The sequence below is a fragment of the Ornithorhynchus anatinus genome, chromosome 5 (genome assembly GCF_004115215.2).
Source record: "Ornithorhynchus anatinus isolate Pmale09 chromosome 5, mOrnAna1.pri.v4, whole genome shotgun sequence".
NCBI classification, from domain to species: Eukaryota; Metazoa; Chordata; class Mammalia; order Monotremata; family Ornithorhynchidae; genus Ornithorhynchus; species Ornithorhynchus anatinus.
The window spans coordinates 76,992,350-77,012,217 of record NC_041732.1 but is presented as its reverse complement, the minus strand read 5'-3'; the positions used below and the strand labels follow the sequence as shown (position 1 = coordinate 77,012,217).

The 19,868-nt window shown below is 48.0% G+C and overlaps 1 long non-coding RNA gene across 1 annotated transcript in view; it reads right to left on the bottom strand.

Annotated features, from left to right (window-relative positions):
* The window catches only part of LOC114812026, a 41,333-nt gene extending 22,593 nt beyond the window's left edge, over positions 1 to 18,740 (bottom strand). Inside the window, exon 1 of the long non-coding RNA XR_003759693.2 lies at positions 18,012 to 18,740. This is a non-coding gene — a long non-coding RNA (uncharacterized LOC114812026). The remainder of the gene's footprint in view (positions 1 to 18,011) is intronic.
* Between the last annotated feature and the right edge of the window lie 1,128 nt (positions 18,741 to 19,868).

Sequence of the window (19,868 nt, the reverse complement as noted above, 5' to 3'; positions counted from 1 at the left end):
GTTCTAAGCACTGGGGTAGATACAGGGTAATCAGGTTATCCCACGTGAGGCTCACAGTTAATCCCCATTTTACAGATGAGGGAACTGAAGCACAGAGAAGTTAAGTGACTTGCCCACAGTCACACAGACAAGCAGCAGAGCCGGGATTCGAACCCATGACCTCCCTACTCCCAAGCCCCGGCTCTTTCCACTGAGCACACTGCTTCTCTATGGTACTTATTGAGAGCTTACTCTGTGCAGGGTATTGTACTAAGAGCTTGGAAGGGTACAACACAACGATATAAGATGCATTCCCTGCCTCAGTGAGTTTAACAAGAACTTCTGGATTTATGGCACATAAGCAGATCTCTTCTCCTTACTTATCCTCACTTCTCTCCCACTACAGTGCGATTCTCTAATACCAACCGACTCACTGCCCCTCGCTCTCACCTCACCCTCCATCATCTCCTTGCTCAAACCTTCCTCCTGCCTGGAACTGCCTCTCCCTTCATATCCGACAGACCACCACTCTCCCCATCTTCAGAGCCCTACTGAAATCCCACCTCCTCTGGGAAGTCTTCCTGAACTAACCTTTCATCCCCCCCTATCTTTCCTAAATCAACCCCCTTAGCACTTAGGTACTCCCTCCAGTCCCCACCCCGCTGCATCTTTTTTATGGCATTTGTTAAGCGCTTACTATGTTCCAGGCACTGTAATAAGCTCTGGGATAGATACAAGCTAATCAGTTTGGACGCAGCCCCTGTTCCAAGTGGGGCTCGGTCTCAATCCCCATTTTATAAATGAGGTCCCAGAGACAAAGAGAAGTAAAGTGACTTGCCCAAGGTCACACAGCAGACAAGTAGCAGAGCTGGGATAAGAACCCAGGTCTTTCTGATTCCCAGACCCGTGTTCTATCCACTAAGCCACACTGCTTCCCATTTGTCTATGTACTCAGTTGCTTTCCCTATCTGTAATTTATTTTTAAGTGTATCTCCCCTGTTAGACTGTAAATTCCTTGAGGGTAAGGGATTTTGTCTACCAACTGCATTGCATCAGTCAGTCAATCAATGGTATTTATTGAGCACTTACTAAGCACTTGGAAAAGCACAATACAGTAAATTGGTTGACATAATCCCTACCCACAAGGAGTTTACAGTCTTCAGGGACAGACAGACAGGAAAATAAATTACAGCTAGGGGAAATAGTAGAGTAATGGTAATAGTAAAGGATACAGACATAAGTGAGAAGCAGCCTGGCCTTGTGGTTAAAAGCACAGGCCTGGGAGTCAGAAGGTCATGGGTTCTAACCCCAGTTCTGCCACTTGTCTGCTATGAGACCTTGGGTAAGTCACTTAACTTCTCTGAGTCTCAGTTCCCTTATCTATAAAATGGGGATTAAGACCGTGAATCCTATGTGGGACAGGGACTATGTCCAACTTGATTATCTTGCACCTACCCCAGTGCTTATTACAGTGCCTGACACATAGGAAGCGCTTAACAAATACTATTATTATTATTATTATGGGGATGGGATGAAAGTGCTTAAGGGGTCCACAGTCAAATGAACAGGAGATGACACAGAAGGGAGGGCAAATAGGGGAAATGAGGCCTTAGTCAGTGGAGGCCTCTTGGAGCCCAAGCGCTTAGTACAGTGCTTTGCACAAGATAACTGCTCAATAGATACACTGACTGATTGACGACTGCCTATTTGATTTTGCGGTAGGCTGTTGGGACATCAGCCCCGGCAGTAGACGAGAGCTAAGAAGAGGCTCAGGGAGTGGGTTGGCTTGAGAGGAATGAAGCCTGAGAGCAGGCAGGCTTGTAGCAGGAGGGGAGCAAAGATAAGGTGTGGGGAGAAAGCTGACTGCCTTAAAGGCAATGTTCAGGACTTTCTGCTTGATGCAGAGAGGAATGGACAACCATTGGAGGCTTTTGAGGAATGGCTTGATGTGGGCAGAATGGTGTTTTGCAAAATGATTCTGCCTGAAACTTCTTACCATCAGCTTTAAAGCCCTCAGTCTGCTCTCCTACCTCACCTCACTCATCTACTACAGCCCAGCCTGCACACTTCGTTCCTCCAGCGCCAGCTTACTCACTGTGCCCCCATCTCGTCTATGTTGCCTCCAACTTTTGCCCACATCCTCCCTCTGGCCTGCAACTCCCTCCTCCTCCATATATGCCAAACCAATACTTGCTCCACCTTCAAAGTCTTATTAAGGTCTCATCTCCTCCAAGAGGCCTTCCCTGATTAAGCCCTCTTTTCCCCAGCTCCTTCTCCTTCTGTGTCATCAGTGCACTTTGATCGATAACCTTCGGGCCTTCGATACTTGCCGCACCCTAAACCCCACAGCACTTATGCCCATATCTTTAAATTATTTATTACAAAATTACCTATTTATATTAATGTCCATCCCCGCCCTCTAGAAGTAAACTTGTTATGGGCAGGGAGAGTGTCTACCAACTCTGTTGTATTGTATTTTCCCAAAGCCTTAATGCAGTGCATAGTAAGCGCTCAAAAAATACCATTGATTGATGATAATGCCCTCTCCCTTCACATCTGGCAGACCTCAGATGTCTTCATCTCTAAAACCTTTCTAAAATTATATCTCCTCCAGGAGGCCTTCCCCATTTAGTCCCCACTTTTTCCCTCTCCTACAGCTACTTCAGCACTTTCATGTCACCCTAGCACTTATTTACTCACACCTCTCCTTCCCTCACACTTACCTACTTATCTTTTTACTCTGTCTGTCATTCATTTTAGTGTCTATCTCCCTGCTAGATTGTAAGCTCCTTGAGGGCTGGGATCTGGTCTACTTAGTCTATTGTTCTCCACCAAGCACTTTAAACAATGTTTGGCACATAGCAGGTGTCAATAAATACGCTTGATGGCCTTATTTATTTTTTTTATGGTCTTTTTAAGCCTTAACTATGTGTCAAGCACTGTTCTAAACTCTGGGGTAGGTACAGGTTAATAAGTTCAGACACAGTCCCTGTTCTGCATGGGGCTCACAGTTAAAGTTTAAGAGGGAAAACAGGTATTTAACCCCCATTTTACACTTGAGCAAACTGAGGCCCAGAGAAGTGAAGTGACTAGCCCAAGGTCACATGCAAGCATTAGTAAGCTCATTGTGGGCAGGGAATGGGTCTGTTATATGGTACTCTTCCAAGTGCTTAGAACAGTGTTTCACGCAGAGTAAGTACTCAATAAATACGACTGAATTAATTAATGAATTAATTTGGCGGAGCCGGGATTAGAACCTAGGTCCTACGACTCCCAGGCCCATGTTCTTTCCACTAGACCACGCTGCTTATCCCAAGAGCCAAACTCGGGAATGATGAAATGAAGTAGATGAAGTTTCCCAGGCATCACATCCTTTTCTTTCTCCTCGGCTGGTGCCAGGAGGGCCTGGACCTAGTTTATGTGAACGGGACAGGCCTGGCCTTCCAACCTCCTTTCCTCACTCCCAGTGCCTGGGGCCCAGCAGGCTCTGAAAAACCGGAGTTTCCCAGTTGCTGAACCAGCCAATTGAAGGAGTCCAGGGGGTGGGCAGGCAGGCAAATGGGGATGAGTCCAAAGCAGGATGGAGTAATGGTTAGAGCATAGGCTTCAGAGTCAGAAGGGCTAATCCAAACTCCACCACTTGTCTGTTGTGTGACTCTGAGCAAGTCATTTCACTTCTCTGGGCCTCGTTACCTCATCTGTCAAATGGGGATTGAGATTGTGGGATAGGGACGGTGTCCCACCCAATTTGCTGGTATCCACCCCTGCACTATACTAAGTGCCTGGAACAAGGTAAGTGCTTAACAAATACCACAGTTATTATTTTTGTTATTGTTATAATGTTGGTATTTGTTAAGCTCTTACTATGTGCAGAGCACTGTTCTAAGTGCTGGGGTATACAAGGTAATCAGGTTGTCCCACCTGAGGCTCACAACCTTCATCCCCATTTTACAGATGAGGTAACTGAGGCACAGAGAAGTGAAGTGACTTGCCCACAGCCACACAGCTGACAAGTGGCAAAGCTGGGATTCGAACCCATGACCTCTGGCTCCCAAGCCCATGCTCTTTCCATTGAGCCACGCTGCTTCTCTATGATGGGCCTGAGTGGGGTGGTGGGAGGCTGAGGACTCCTTTGGGCCCACTCCTTAGGGTCTGTCAAGGCGCTCTCTTCTCTCAGGTTCTGGCCCGGGACTGGCCAGAGGGAACCGGCTTCTTTGACTCCTGTTAATTCCCCTTGGTCTTGTCGTGTGCCATCGTGGCATTCAGTCAGACTGGGATGTCCTCCTGGCCGGTCTGGCCTAGCCGATTAGACTGTAAGCCCGTCAAAGGGCAGGGACTGTCTCTATCTGTTACCGATTTGTACATTCCAAGCGCTTAGTACAGTGCTCTGCACATAGTAAGCTCTCAATAAATACAATTGAATGAATGAATGAACCTTGGCCTGAGGACCCTGAAGACGGGGTGAGCTTCAGACTTCATCCTCCATCTCACGCGGGTTGGGCTCACGGTTTTGGGGGATCAGATCCGGTCGGACCCCTGGGCTGACGGAGCCGACCTGGTGGTCCCCCCCTCTCAATCTGGACCCCGGACCTGCTGGGGTGGGCCTGGACTAGCCCTTCTCCGAATAGACTGGTAGGGCTGGGGGTGGGGGTTGGCAGAATCCCGTGGTGCCCCACTCTGCCCGCCCCTCACCCCACCAACCTGAGGTTGCTACTCTCGGCTTCTGTGCCTTTGTGGGTGAGCCGTGGGGCCCTACTTAGATATTTTCACCCCAGAGAGGCAGCAGAAGCGGGGCTGTGGCTTGATATACATGTATCTGGCGGAATCTTAGAAGAATGAGTAGTCGCTGGCGCCATCACACATCAAAGGACACAGCCTCGCTCCGCCTCGTGCTAAGTTCACAAATCTGTCCCACTGGCCTGCCCTCTCTACTTCCTCTGAGGCTCAGCTATGCGAGATTAGCAGAGCTGAGGCCCTCATCTGCTTGAGCACAAGAAAATACCACATAGATACTTGTCAATATTTCTAATCAGTCAATCAAAGGTATTTATTGAGCACTTACTATGTGCAGAGCTCTGTACTAAGTGCCAGTTGGCAGTCACGTTCCTCAGCCATCATGATTTTACAGTCTAATCTCATCAATTTGGTAATCTCACTCTCTAAAAACAACCTGCCTTGTGCAAAACTGCTTTCTCCCCTTATTGAGCCCTCCCACCTCTAGGCCTCCTTCACTTATCCGTGCCTAAACTCCCCCTTCCCCCACCACAAATCCAAGCCCTCCACTCTGCCCTCTTCACTAAACTCAACTCCCTCACTCCTCTGTCCCTCCGTCAATCTCGCACCGCAGACCTCAGCCCTGGCTAACTCCACAGTATGCTTCCTCCACCTATGTGCCAGTCGATTTTGCCCACTTGAAATTCAACCTTACTTATTCTAACTTCACCCCTTCTCCTGTCCAGCAGCACTCTTCCCACCTTTTTTTTAAAAGGAATTCGGTAAGTGTTTACTATGTGCCAGGTACTGTTTTAAGCCCTGGGGTAATACGAGATAATCAGGTTGGACACAGTCCGTGTCCCACATAGGGCTCACGGTCTTAATCCCTGTTTTACAGATGAGGTAACTGAGGCAGAGAGAAGTGAAGCGACTTACCTAAGGTCACACAGCAGACAAATGGCAGAGCTGGGGTTAGAACCCAGGTCCTTCTGACACCCAGGCCGGTGCTCTATCCACTGGGTCAGGCTGCTTCCCCTACATCGACACTGAACTCAACTCAATTGCTCCCCCATTCCTTCGTCGTTCTCGTACCCCTAACCCACAGCCCTGGTTCACCTCCACAGTTCAACTCCTTCATTCTTGCGCACGAGCCACTGGGCACTACTGGCAGAAATCTAGAATCGGGCCGTCTTCATCCTCTTGAATTTTATCCTTGCGTGCTTTAACTCTGCTCTCTCCTCTGCCTGACAAAATTATTTCTCCATCCTTATTGACGCCCATGCCCATGGCCCTCACTAACTGCTCCAGGCATCTAACTCCCTTCTCAAATGCTCTGTCCCCCCAACTCCTCTTTCCCCTGCCCCAGATGACTACAACTCCTCCCCTGTTCTCTCCCTCTTCCTCCAGGCTCGTATCTCCTCCTTCCTCCAGGATGTTTCCACACGGATGTCCTTCCACCACCTAAAACTCAACATGTCCAAAACTGAGCTCCTTATCTTCCCTCCCAAACCTTGTCCTCTCCCTGACTTCCCTGTCACTGTGGACGGCACTACCATCCTTCCCGTCTCACCGGCCTGCAACCTTGGTGTCATCCTTGACTCTGCTCTCTCATTCACCCCACACATCCAATCCGTCACCAAAACCTGACGGTCTCACCTTCACAATATCACCAAGATCCACCCTTTCCTCTCCATCCAAACTGCTACTACCATGCTGGTACAAGCTCTCATAATATCACAACTGGATTATTGTGTTAGCCTCCTCTCTGATGTCTCTCCCCACTCTAGTCTATTCTTCGTTCTGCTGCCCGGATCATCTTCTACAAAAATGCTCTGGGCCTGTCACTCCCCTCCATAAAAACCTCCAGTAGTTGCCTATCAACCTTTGCACAAAACAAAAACTCCTCAACTGTTGTCTTCAAAGCTCTCCATCACCTTGCCCCCTACTACCTAATCCCAGCTCTGCCACTTGTCAGCTGTGTGACTGTGGGCAAGTCACTTAACTTCTCTGTGCCTCAGTTCCGTCATCTGTAAAATGGGGATTAAGACTGTGAGCCCCACGTGGGACAACCTGATTCCCCTGTGTTTACCCCAGCGCTTAGAACAGTGCTCTGCACATAGTAAGCGCTTAACAAATACCAACATTATTACTACCTCACCTCCCTTCTCTCTTTCTACTGCCCACTCTGTACGCTCCACTTCTCTGCTGCTCACCTCCTCACGGTCCCCCGTTCGCGCCTGACCCGCCATCGACCCCTGGCCCACGTCCTACCTCTGACCTGAAATGCCCTCCCTCCTCACATCCACCAAACTAAATCTCCTCCCCTCTTCAAAGCCCTACTGAGAGCTCACCTCCTCCAGGAGGCCTTCTCAGACTGAGTCCTTCCTTTCCCTCTGCTCCTCCTTTCCTCCTCTTCCCCCCCGCCCTCTGCTCCTCCCCTTTCCCCTCCCCTCAGCAGTGTGCTCATTGGTATATATTATTCATTACCCTATTTATTTTGTTAATGAGGTATATATCACCATGATTCTATTTATCTTGATGATGTTGTCTTGCTTTGTTTTATTCTGTTTTGCTTTGCTGTCTATCTCCCCAGTTAAGACTGTGAGCCAGTTATTGGGCAGGGAGAGAAGCAGCGTGGCTCAGTGGAAAGAGCCCAGACTTGGGAGTCAGAGGTCATGGGTTTGAATCTCGGCTCTGCCATTTGTCAGCTGTGTGACTGTGGGCAAGTCACTTCACTTTTCTGTGCCTCAGTTACCTCATCTGTAAAATGGGGATTAACTGTGAGCCTCATGTGGGACCACCTGATTACCCTGTATCTACCCCAGTGCTTAGAACAGTGCTCTGCACGTAGTAAGTGATTAACAAATACCATCATTATTATTATTATTGTTATTGTCTCTATCTGTTGCCAAACGTACATTCCAAGAGCTTAGTATAGTGCTCTGCACAGAGTAAGTGCTCAGTAAATACTATTGAATGAATGAATGAATGACTTGGCCACCTACTCTATTGAGAAAATTGACACTATCAGGCATGATCTCCCTAAAATTTCCCCTGCCCCCTCCAGGCTTCCGCCCACCATTCCTCTCTTCAACTGTCCCATCTTTCCCAGCAGTATCTCTAGAGGAAATCTCCTGCCTTCACTCAAAATCCACTCCCTCCACCTGAGCATCTGACCCTATTCTTTCACACATCATTAAAAGAATCGCCTCCTTCTTACTTCCCTCCCTAACTGCCATCTTCAACTGTTTGCTCTCCAGTGGCTTCTTCCCCACTGCTTTCAAACATGCCCATGTCTCCCTTATCTTAAGAAAAACCCTCCCTTGACCCCGTGACTACCTCCAGTTATCACCCCATCTCTTTCTATCATTCCTCTTCAAACTTCCTCGAGAGAGTTGTCTACACCCACTATCTCAAATTCCCCTCCTCCAATCCTCTCCTTGACCCCCTCCGATCTGGCTTCTGGCCCCTTCACTCTGCAGAAACCTCCCTCTCAAAGGTCAACGATGATCTTCTTGCCAAATCTAATGGCCTCTATTTCATCCTAATCCTCTTCAACCTCTCAACTATCTTCAACGCTATTTACCACCCTCTTCTCCTGGAAACTTTGGCTTCACTGTCCTCTCCTGGTTCTCCTCTTATCTCTCTGGCCGTTCATTCTCAGTCTCCTTGGAGAGCCCCTTCTCTGCCTTCCACTCCCTAACTGTGGGGGTCTTCAAGGTTTAGTTTGGAGTCCCCTTCCATTCTCCATCTACACCCGCTCCCTTGGAGAACTCATTCGCTCCCATGCCTTTGACTACCACCTCTATGCAGATGATAGCGTGGCTCAGTGGAAAGAGCCGGGGCTTGGGAGTCAGAGGCCAAGGGTTCAAATCCCGGCTCTGCCGCTTGTCAGCTGTGTGACTTTGGGCAAGTCACTTCACTTCTCTGTGCCTCAGTTCCCTCATCTGTAAAATGGGGATGAAGACTGTGAGCCCCACGTGGGACAACCTGATCACCTTGTATCCCCCCAGTGCTTAGAACAGTGCTTGGCACATAGTAAGCACTCAACAAATACCACCATTATTATTATTATATCCTAATCTACGTCTCCAGCCCTGATCTTTCCCCTCTCTGCAGTCTTGCATTTCCTCCTGCCTTCAAGATATCTCTACTTGGATGCCCCGCCCCCATCACCTCAATACTGTTAAACTCGACTTCTTATCTTCCCACCCAAACCCTATCCTCCCCCTAACTTTCCCATCACCTTAGACGACACCATTCTTTCTGTCTCACAAATCCATTACCTTGGTGTTATCCTCTTGTCTCATTCAACACACATATTAAAGCCACCACTAAATCCTGTCAATTCCACCTTCAGAACAGCGCTAAAATCCACCCTTTCCTCTCCATCCAAACTGTTACCACATTTATCCAATCACTTATCCTAGACCGCCTTGATTATTATAACAGCCTCCTTGCTGACCTCCCTGCGTCCTGTCTCTCCCCACTCCAGTCCATCCTTCATTCTGCTGCCTGGATCAGATTTCTACAAAAAAGTTCAGGCAATATTTCCCCACTCCTCAAGAAACTCCAGTGGTTGCCTATTTACCTCCACCTCAAACAAACACTCCTCACCATTGGCTTTAAAGCACTCAATCACCTTTTTCCCTCCTACCTCACCTTGCTACTCTCCTACTGCAAACCAACCCTGAACATTTCACTTTTCTGATGCTAACCTTCTCACTCTATCTCGATCTCATCTATCTCGCTGTTGACCTCTAGCCCACTTCCTACCTCTGGCCTCTCCCTCCTCAAATCCGACAATTACTCTCTCCCTCTTCAAAGCCTTATTGAAGACACATCTCCTCCAAGAGGCTTTCCCTAAGAAAAGCCTTTTTCTCTTGTCCCTCTCCCTTCTGCATTGTCCTGACTTACTCACTTTGTTCATCACCGCATCCCATCCCCACAGCACTTACGGACATACCTGTAATTTATTTATATTGATGTCTGTTTCCTTCTCTAGACTGTAAGCTCCTTGTGGGCAGGGAATTTGTCTGTTTACTGTTATAATGTACTCTCCCAAGCACTTAGCATAGTGCTCGGCACAGAGTAAGTGAGCAGTAAATATGATTGAATGAATAAATGAATTCAAAAATCTCATCTCCCCAGCTTCCTCCCACTCCAACATCTACACTTCAATATTAAAGTGCAGGGGAAGCAACATGGTGTAGTGGATAGAGCACGGGCCTGGGAGTCTGAAGGTCATGGGTTCTAATTCTGACTCCGCCACTTGCCTGCTCTGTGTGACCTTGGGCATATCACCTCATCTGTAAAATGGGGATTGAGGCTGTGAGCCCTATGTGGGACAGGGACTGTGTCCAACCTGATTTGCTTGTATCCACCCCAGCGCTTAGTACGGTGCCTGGCACATACTAAATGCTTGACAGATAACCACAATTATTATTATCATTTATGAAAGCTTATTCTATGCAGAGAACCCAACTAAATATTTGGGAATGTACAATACAACAGAGTTGGTAGACACATTCCCTGACCAAGTGCTTTGCACATAGTAAGTGCTTAACAATTACCATCATTATTATTATTAGATGGGGACATTAACATAACCACTCTACAGTGCTCTCTCCAGCCCCTTTGCCACCCTGAGACCATTTTTTCCAAGATCATCAATGCTTACTTCTTGGCAAGTCTAACATTCTGTCCTTATTTGGTCCTACTCAGACAGTTCCCTTCTCCTGCAGGCACCATTTGACTGATTTTTCAGACAGTTCTCTCCTCTGCTGTTAACACACAGTCCTTATCTTGGAGAATTATTTCCCCTAGAAATGGGGCCTCATCCATTAGAAACATCTCATTATTAACTCATTCCTCCCCCAACATCTTCATCTTCACTCCCAAATTCACTCCTCTGCCTCACTTTCCCATCACAGCATGACAATAGCATTCTCTCTTCTCAAACGCCTGTAATCTTGGCATTATCTTTGTCTACTCGCTCTGTTTCAATCTTCTGCAAAATATTTCCAGTTATTCCTCCATAACCCTCCCAGAAGCTACCCTTTCCACTCCACCCAAACAGCCACCATGTCATTCAGGTACTTTTCAGTTACCAGTTTGAGACCTGGACCCAGCCTTGCTGATCTTTTGGCTTCCTCTCTCTTCCCTCTCCAGCCCATACTTTACTCTGCTACTCGGATCATTTTTCTAAAAGATTATTCAACACACAGCTCCCCTTTCCTCTCCATTGAGAAGCAGCGTGGCCTAGTGGGAAGAGCATGGACATGGGAGTCAGAGGACCTGGGTTCTAATCCTGAGTTCATAACTTACCTGCTGTGTGATCTTTGGTGAGTCACTTAATTCCTCTGTGCTTTGGTTCTTCATCTTTAAAATGGGGATTCAGTTCCTGTTCTTCTTTCTACTTAACACTGAGCTCCCTGTGGGATGTGACCTTAGGAAAATCAATTAATTTCTCAGCTCTTCAGTTTCCTCATCTGTCAAATGGGGGTCCAATTCCTGTTCTTCTTTCTACTTAGCCACCGAGCTACCTGTGGGACTTGCCCGCTGTGTGACCTTAGACAAGTGACTTAATTTCTCTGTGTTTCAGTTTCTTCATCTGTAAAATGAGGATCCAAATCATGTTCTTTCACCTACTTCAACTTGAGCTCCCTGTGGGGCAGGGACTTCCTCTGACCCAATTAACTTGTTTCTATTCCAGGGCTTAGAGCAGTGCTTGACACATAATAAGTGCTTAATGAATGCCATAATATTAGTAGTAATAATAATAATAGCATTAATAACAATTCCTCAAAAACCTCCAACAGTTTTCATTCCTCTCTGCAATAAGTATAAACTCTCACCAGTAGCCTGAGGGCACTCAGTCAGCTCTTTCCTATTTACCCACTCTCTTCTCCCACTGCATCCCAGCTTACACTCTTTGTTCCTCTCAGACCAACCTCTTTATTGAGCCTGGTCCTCATTTCTCCCATCACCACCACCTTGCTCACATCCTCTTTTCTTCCTGGAACTAATTTCCTCTTCACATCTGGCAGTCCACTGCTCTCCTCATCTTCAGAGCTCTTCTCTAGACTGTGAACTCATTATGGGCAGGGACCGCGTCGGCTGATTCAGTTGTACTGTACTCTCCCAAGTGCTTAGTACAGTTCTCTGAACAAGTAAGCGCTCAATGAATAGCAATCAATAATCCATAATTTATTTATTTATTTATATTAATGTCCATCTCCCCCTCTAGACTGTAAGCTCACTGCAGGCAGGGAATGTGTCTATTGTTATATTGTACTCTCCCAAGGGCTTATTGATTGAAATCACATCTCCCTCAGGAGGTCTTCCCTGATTAACTTCTAATCTCATATACCCCCAACTGCCACTTCAACCCTTTCAGACCATCAACATCATCATCATCATCATCTTCACTGGTATTTACTGAGTGCTTACTTTGTGCAGAGCCTTGGACTAAGCGCTTGGGAAAATACTTCTGTCCATTTAAGTATTCACACGGTCTCGTAGCAGTTATTGTACTCTTTATACTCTATTGCTTCCTATCTATAATTAATTTTGGTGACTGCCTCCTCTGTTTAATTGCAAAGCTCCTTGAGGGCAGGGATTCTCTCCACTAACTCTGTTGTACTCTACCAAGGGCTTAAGTAACACCCTCCATCCTCAAATCCAACAGTCTCCCAACTTCAAAGCCTTATTGAAGACACATCTCCTCCAAGAGCTCTTCGCTAACGAAATCCTCCTTTCTTCTCCCTCTCCCTTCCACGCCATCCTGACTTGCTCCCTTCATTCATCTCCCTCATCCCAGCCCCACAGCACTCATGTACCGAGCTGTCATTTATTCACTTATTTATATTAATGTCCGCCTCTCCCTCTAAACTGTAAGGTCACTGGCAGGGAAGGTGTCTGTTTATTCTTATATTGTACTCTCCCAAGTGCTTAGTACAGTGCTCTGAACACAATAAGGGCTCAATAAATACGACTGAATGGACTGAATGAATGAAACAGTACTCTACATACAGCAGGAGCTCAACGAATAGTACTAATTGAGTGATTTAAGACCCCTTGGGTTTCCTCAGAGTTAGGAGGGTTGGGGGCGCCCCTGGAGTTCTCTCAGTCTCTCTTGTCCCCCTCTTCTCCAGGCCCTGCTGCCCTCTCCCTGCTGTTACTCCCCTCTTTGTTTGTATCCCTTTTCTGTACCTCATCTCCCCCTCCCTCCCAATTTAGAATGTGAGCCCCATGTGGGACTGGGACTGTTTCTGACCTGATTATCTTGTATCTGTTTGGCACATAGTAAGCACTTAACAAATACCAATAATAATAATAAGATGATGACGATGATGGTTTGTTAAGCGCTTACTATGTGCTAAATACTATTCTAAGCACTGGGGTAGATACAAGGTAATCAAGTTGTCCTACATGGGGCTCAGTCTTAATCCCCATTTTACAGGTAAGGTAACTGAGGCACGGAGAAGTGAAGTGACTTGCCCAAAGTCACACAGCTGACATCATCATCATCACCATAATAATCATAATTACAGCATTTGTTAAGCACTTACTATGTGCTAGGCACTGTGCTAAGCTCTGGGGGGGAATGCAAGCAAATTGGGTTGGACACAGTCCCTGTCCCATGTGGGGCTCACAGTCTCAATACCTATTTTACAGATAAGGCACCTGAGCCACAGAGAAGTGAAGTGACTTGCCTGAGGTCACCCAACAGACAAGTGGAGGAGTCAGGATTAGAATCCAGACCTCCTGATTCCCAGGCTCATGCTTTATCTACCCTGTCATGCTGCTTCTCATCACCATCACGAGGGCCAGGCAGACCATTCCCCTCAGTTCCTGTAATTGCCAGAAAAACCCAGATGGGAGTTCCCTTGGTCACATGGCCCCTTTGACTCAGCCTGTCTGACCAACTCAGGAAGGTTCACCCAATTCTGGTCCCATGACTGGCCCAGGAAGGAAATGACTCTTTGTTTCCCGATTGATCCAGAAGGGCAAACATGCTCTGGTCCTCCCCCTAGACCCTAAGCTCCCTGTGGGCAGGGAACATGATGACTCTCATAATATCCCGGCTGGATTATTGTGTCAGCCTTCTCTCTGATCTCCCTTCCTCCTGTCTCTTCCCACTCCAGTCTATTCTTCATTCCGCTTCCCAGCTCATCTTCCTGCAGAAACGCTCTGGGCGTGTTACTCCCCTTCTTAAAAACCTCCAGTGGTTGCCTATAAACCTCCGCACGAAACAAAAACTTCTCACTCTAAACTTCAAAGCTCTCCATCACCTTGCCCCCTCCTACCTCTCCTCCCTTCTCTCTTTCTAGTGACCACCCCGCATGCTCCGCTTCTCTGTCACCCACCTCCTCACCATCCCCCGTTCTCGCCTATCCCGCCATCGACCCCTGGCCCATGTCCTCCCACTGTCCTGGAATGGCCTCCCTCCTCATCTCAGCCAAACTAATTCTCTTCCCCTCTTCAAAACCCTACTTAGAGCTCACCTCCTCCAAGAGGCCTTCCCAGACTGAGCTTCCCCTTTTCCCTCTGCTCCCTCTGCTCCTCCTCTACGCCCCCTTCACCTCCCCTCGGCTAAGCCCTCTTTTCCCCCATTTCCCTCTGCTCCTCCCCCTCTCCCTTCCCCTCCCCTCAGTACTCCCTCCCCTTCCTCTCGTCCGCTCAATTGTATATATTTTCATTACACTATTTATTTTGTTAATGAGATTTACATCACCTTGATTCTATTTATTGCTATTGTTTTAATGAAATGTTCATCCCCTTGATTCTATTTATTACTGTTGTTTTTGTCTGTCTGTCTCCCCCAATTAGACTGTAAGTCCATCAGTGGGCAGGGACTGTCTCTATCTGTTGCCGATTTGTATATTCCAAGCGTTTAGTACAGTGCTCTACACATAGTAAGCGCTCAATAAATACTATTGAATGAATGATGACTCTATTTCGTTAATGATGTGCATATATCTATGATTTTATTTATCTTGATAATATTGACGCCAGCCTACTTGTTTGGTTTTGTTCTGTTTTGTTTTGTTGTCTGTCTCCCCCATTTAGACTGTGAGCCCATTGTTGGGCAGGGATTGTCTTTGTTGCTGACTTGTACATTCCAAGCACATAGTACAGTGCTCTGCACATAGTAAGCACTCAATAAATACGATTGAATGAATGTATAAATGAACTCTGTTATATCGTCCTCTCCTAAATGCTGAATGCTGTGCTCTGAAACAGAAAGCACTCAGTAAATAGGATTGATTAAATGGTCCCGTGCCTAGGGCCAAGAGGTTGGGCCCTGAAGTTGTGGGACTCAGAGTCCTGCAAACTCGTTATGGTCACGGAATGTTTCTGTTATATTGTTACACTGTACTCTCCCAAGTGCTTAGTACAGTGCTCTGTGCACAGTAAGTGCTCAATAAATCCAACTGACTGACTGACTTGCCTTCCTAAGTCTTCTGACCTCCCCCCACACCCACCAACTTGGACTTGTGACCCCTGTGTAGGTCAGAGACAGGGGTCCAATCTGATTATCTTGCATCTACCCCAGCACTTAGTAACCCACATGGCTCATAATCAGTGCTTGCAAATACCACAAATATTAATAGTATTATTATTGAGAAAAGGGAAATTAAAGAAGGGGATTTCCTGCCACTCAGCACCGAAGCTTCTGCCCGCCGATGAGAGCTGTGGAGCCTGGTCAGCGGCAGAGGTGAAGCGTAAGACGTTGTGGGAGACCATAAGGGGTCTTTGTGCGGGGAGGGGCCGGGGAGGGTTGGCTCAAGTCTCCCAAGCCATTCCTGTTCTGCAAAAGACTCCTCAGACCGGCAGTCTGGCAGTTTCCGAGGACATAAAAAGATCAGACCTTGGTCAGCACCAATCTGGGTCAGTCCCCCGGTCTGCCAGGCCGAGGACCGGCCCTGACACCAGTGCCAGGATATTTGGAAAACCCGGGTCGTGGTTGTCCTCTAGATTGTGAGTCCATTGTGGGCAGGGAATGTGTCTGTTTGTTATTATATTGTAGTCTCCCAAGTGCTTAGTACAGTGCCTTGCAGACAGTAATCGCTTGATAAATGTGATTGAATGAATGTCCTCTGGGTAGCCACTCGAGGGAAGTGGTGGGGGGGGGGGGAGGGGAGGTGCTTTTGTTTATGCTATTTGTTAGGCACTTACTATGTAATAACAGTAATAATAATCACTGTGGTATTTGTTAGGCACTTACTATGTGCCCGGCACTGTACTCAGCACTGGGGTAGATATGGGCAAAACAGGTTGGACACAGTCCCTGTCCCGCAAGGGCATCACAGTCTTAATCCCCATTTTACAGATGAAGTAAATGAGGCACAGAGAAGTGAAGTGACTTGTCCAAGGCCACACAGCAGACAAATGGAAGAGCCAGACTTAGAACCCACAACCTCCTGATTCCCAGGCTTGAGCTTCATCTACTACGCCACCAAGCATTGTTCTAAGCGCTAGGGTAGATACAAGGTAGTCAGGATGGACATAGCCCAGGGACATTCATCCACTCGATCATATTTATCGAGTGTTTACTGTACGTAGAGCACTGTTCTAAGTGCTTGGGACAGTACAACACAACAATAAATAACTGACACAGTCCCTGCCCACAACGAGTTTGCAGGCAGCCCCTTGTGAGACTCAAAGTCTTAATCCTCATTTTACAGATGAGGTAACTGAGGCACAGGGAAGTTAAGTGGCTGACCAAGATCACAGAGCAGACAAGTGACAAAACTGGGATGAGAACCCAGATCCATCTGACTCCCAGTCCCATGCTCTATCCACTAGGGTACGCTGCTTCATTTTGGTTTAGCAGGTTAGTGAAAATAAAAACAAAATGAATTATGGCACTGTGTGCCAATCACTGTACTAAGCGCTGGGGTAGGTACAAGTTAATTAGGTAGGGCACAGTCCCTGTCCCACATGGGTCTCACCGTCTAAGTAGGAGGGAGAACAGATATCTCCATTTTAAAGTTGAAGAAACTGAGGCACATAGAAGTTAAGTGATTTGCCCAAGGTCACACAGCAGATCAGCAGCGGGGGCAGGATTAGAACTCAAATCCTCTGATTCCCACGCCCGTACTCTTTCCACACAGCTTCTCAAAAGAACCTTAGGTACGGAGTCAGAAGGCACGGGTTCTACTCCCAGCTCTGCCCCTCACCTCCTGATTCACCTTGGGCAGGTCACTCAACACCCCTGGGCCTCCGTTTCCTTACCTGTTAAATGGGCATAATATCTCTGATCTCTACCTCTTAAACTGTGAGTCCTTTGTGGGACGGGGACCGTGTCAGTATGACTCTATCATCCATCCCCTCTCCAATCCATACTTCACTCTGCTACCTGGATCTCAATTCCAAATCATTATCTCTTTAAAAATCTCGACTGGTTGCCCATTCCTCTCTGCATTAAGCACAAAGTCCTGACCATTGAATTTAGGGAACTCAATCAGCTCTGTCCTTCTTATCCACTCTCTTCTACCATTACACCCCAGCTCACACACTTTGTTCCTCTCAAGTTAATCTACTTCCTTCGCCTTGTTCTCAATCTCTCCGACCACTGAACTCTTGCTCACCCTCTCTCCCCTTCCTGGAACCCCCCCTCTCTTAACATCTGCAAGATGGTGCTTACCTTCTCACTGTGCCTCCATCTCGCCTGTCCCGCCGTCGACCTCTGGCCCAAGTCCTACCTTTGGCCTGGAATGCCCTCTCTCCTCAAATCCGCCAAATGATCACTCCTCCCCCCTTCAAAGCCCTGCTGAAGGCACACGTCCTCCAAGAGGTCTTCTTTTCCTCAGCTAACCTTCCTTCCCTGTCACCTCAAAGCACTCCCTTTGCCCTTCCCCCCTCTCCCCGCCATACAGCACTTATGTATATATATATAAATAGGATTGTAGATATATATATCTACAATCCTATTTATATCGATGCCTGTTTACTTGTTTTGATGTGTATATATCTATAATTCTATTTATATATTCTGATGCCTGTTTACTTGCTTTGATGTCTGTCTCCCCCCCTTCTAGACTGTTAGCCCGGTTTGGGCAGGGATTTTCTCTCTTGACTGCTGAACTGTACTTTCCAATCACTTAGTACACTAGTAGGTGCCCAGGGCAGTGCTCTGCATATATAGAAAGTACCCAGTATAGTGCTCTGTACCAAGTAGATGCTCGATGCTCAATAATTGTTATTGGTGATGACCATGACTACCTCTGAGCTTCCAGGTCAGCCTGTCGCTAGTGACCACTCCAAAGTCACCCAGTGTCCCGTCGGGGCTCTGCCAAGCAAGAACTGACCTTTCTTGGAGGGGCCTTAAGCGAGGAGAGAGCCCGGCCCAGCAGAACGAGAGTGATCCCGGTTCCGTCGTCTCGGTGAGTCCTGCAGGGCGAGAGGCTTCATGCCGTCTCCATCATCTCTCGAGAACTGGGCTCTGGGAGGGTGTTCTCGAGGTGTCCGGGATCCTCCGGCTCAGTGTCGAGAAGGTGATCGCCAAGCGGCCCCTGGGCAGGGGAGAGAGCTGCAGGGTGACATCAGGGGAGCTGAGGAGGAGGAGTGAGGCAGGTGTGAGACAGACAGCCAGTCAGACATCAGGACTTTTGCCCCTTGCCCCTCTCTGAGGCGGAAAAGAGCTTCAAACGTCTCAGGCCCAAACCAAAAATAAAAGTCGACAATCAGATCCGGTGGTCCGTTTTCCCTTCCTGGTTCCTTGGCTTTCTTTGGCACAGGCTGAATCGACCTGCCACCAGATGGGCATCAGGTGTGCCCTCGGACTGCTGCGGTTCTCCTCTCAGGAGCGGCAGGTGGACGCCGACTCACTGTTTCTGGCCCCCAGCCTCCACCCTCCCCGCAATGCTTCTGCCTCTGTATCTGCCACTTTCATTTTACACAGATCCCTCGTCAGGCTTCATCCTGCTGAACTCGGGGCCTGTGGCCTGTGGTCTGCCCCCCCGCGGCTCCCAGGCTCCTTCTCACTGGGGAGGCAGGAGCCCAAAGTCTCCTGGAGCCATCGACTCCCCTGTCAGGTGCTGCTGGCCGGACCCCCGTCCCCAAGATAATCTAGAATCCAGCCTAGACTCTATTATTACTGCTGCAGGAAGGGGCTGGGGCTGGGGGTGGGAGTGGAGCTGGGCCTGGGGTTGGGGCTGGAGTGGAGCTGGAGATTGGAGTAAACTGGGGCTGGGGGTCGATCTGAAATTGGGGAGGGGGCTGGGGTAGGGCAGGGGAGCGGGTGGAGCTGAGGTTGAGGGAGAGGGTGAAGTAGGGGCTCTCTTCAGGCTCACATCTCCTACTGCCTTCAAGAGATCTCAACTTGGATGTCCTCCAACTTAACATGTCCAGAACAGAGCTCCTTATCTTCCCACCTAAACCCTGTCCTCTCCCAGACTTGCCCATCACTGTAGACAGCACCACCATCTTTCCCATTTCATAAGCCCATAGCCTTGTCATTATCCTTGACTCTTCTCTCTCCTTCAACCCACATATTCAATCCGTCACCAAATGCTGTCGATCCCACCTTGACGACATCGCTAAAATCCATCCTTTCCTCTTCATCCAGACTGTTATCACATTAATACAATCACTCATCTTATCCCACCTGGATTACCACATCAGCCTCCTTGCTGACCGCCTTACCTTCTGCCTCTCCCCACTCCAGTCCATGCTTCACTATGCTCGGATCATCTTTCTACAGAAACGTTCAGAATATATCACCCCCTTCCTCAAAAATCTCCAGTGGTTGCCTATCCACCTCTGCATAGAACAAAAACTCCTCTCCATGGGCTTTAAAGCAGTCCATCACCTTGTCCCCTCCTTCCTCACCTCGCTTCTCTCCTTCTACAACCCAGCCCACACACTTCACTCCTCTGGTGCCGCTAACCTTCTCGCCTGTATTGCCACCGACTCCTGGCCCATGTCCTATCTCTGACCTGGAACGCGATCCCTCGTCAAATCCTAGAGACAATTACTCTCCCTCCCTTCAAAGCCTTGCTGAAGGCACATCTCCTCCAAGAAGTCTTCCCAGACTAAGCCCCATTTTTCCTCATCTCCCACTCCCTTTTGCATCACCCTGACTTCCTCCCTTTGCTCTTCTCCCCTCTCCCTGCCCCACAGCACTTATGTACATATCTAATTTTATTTATATTAATGCTTGTTTA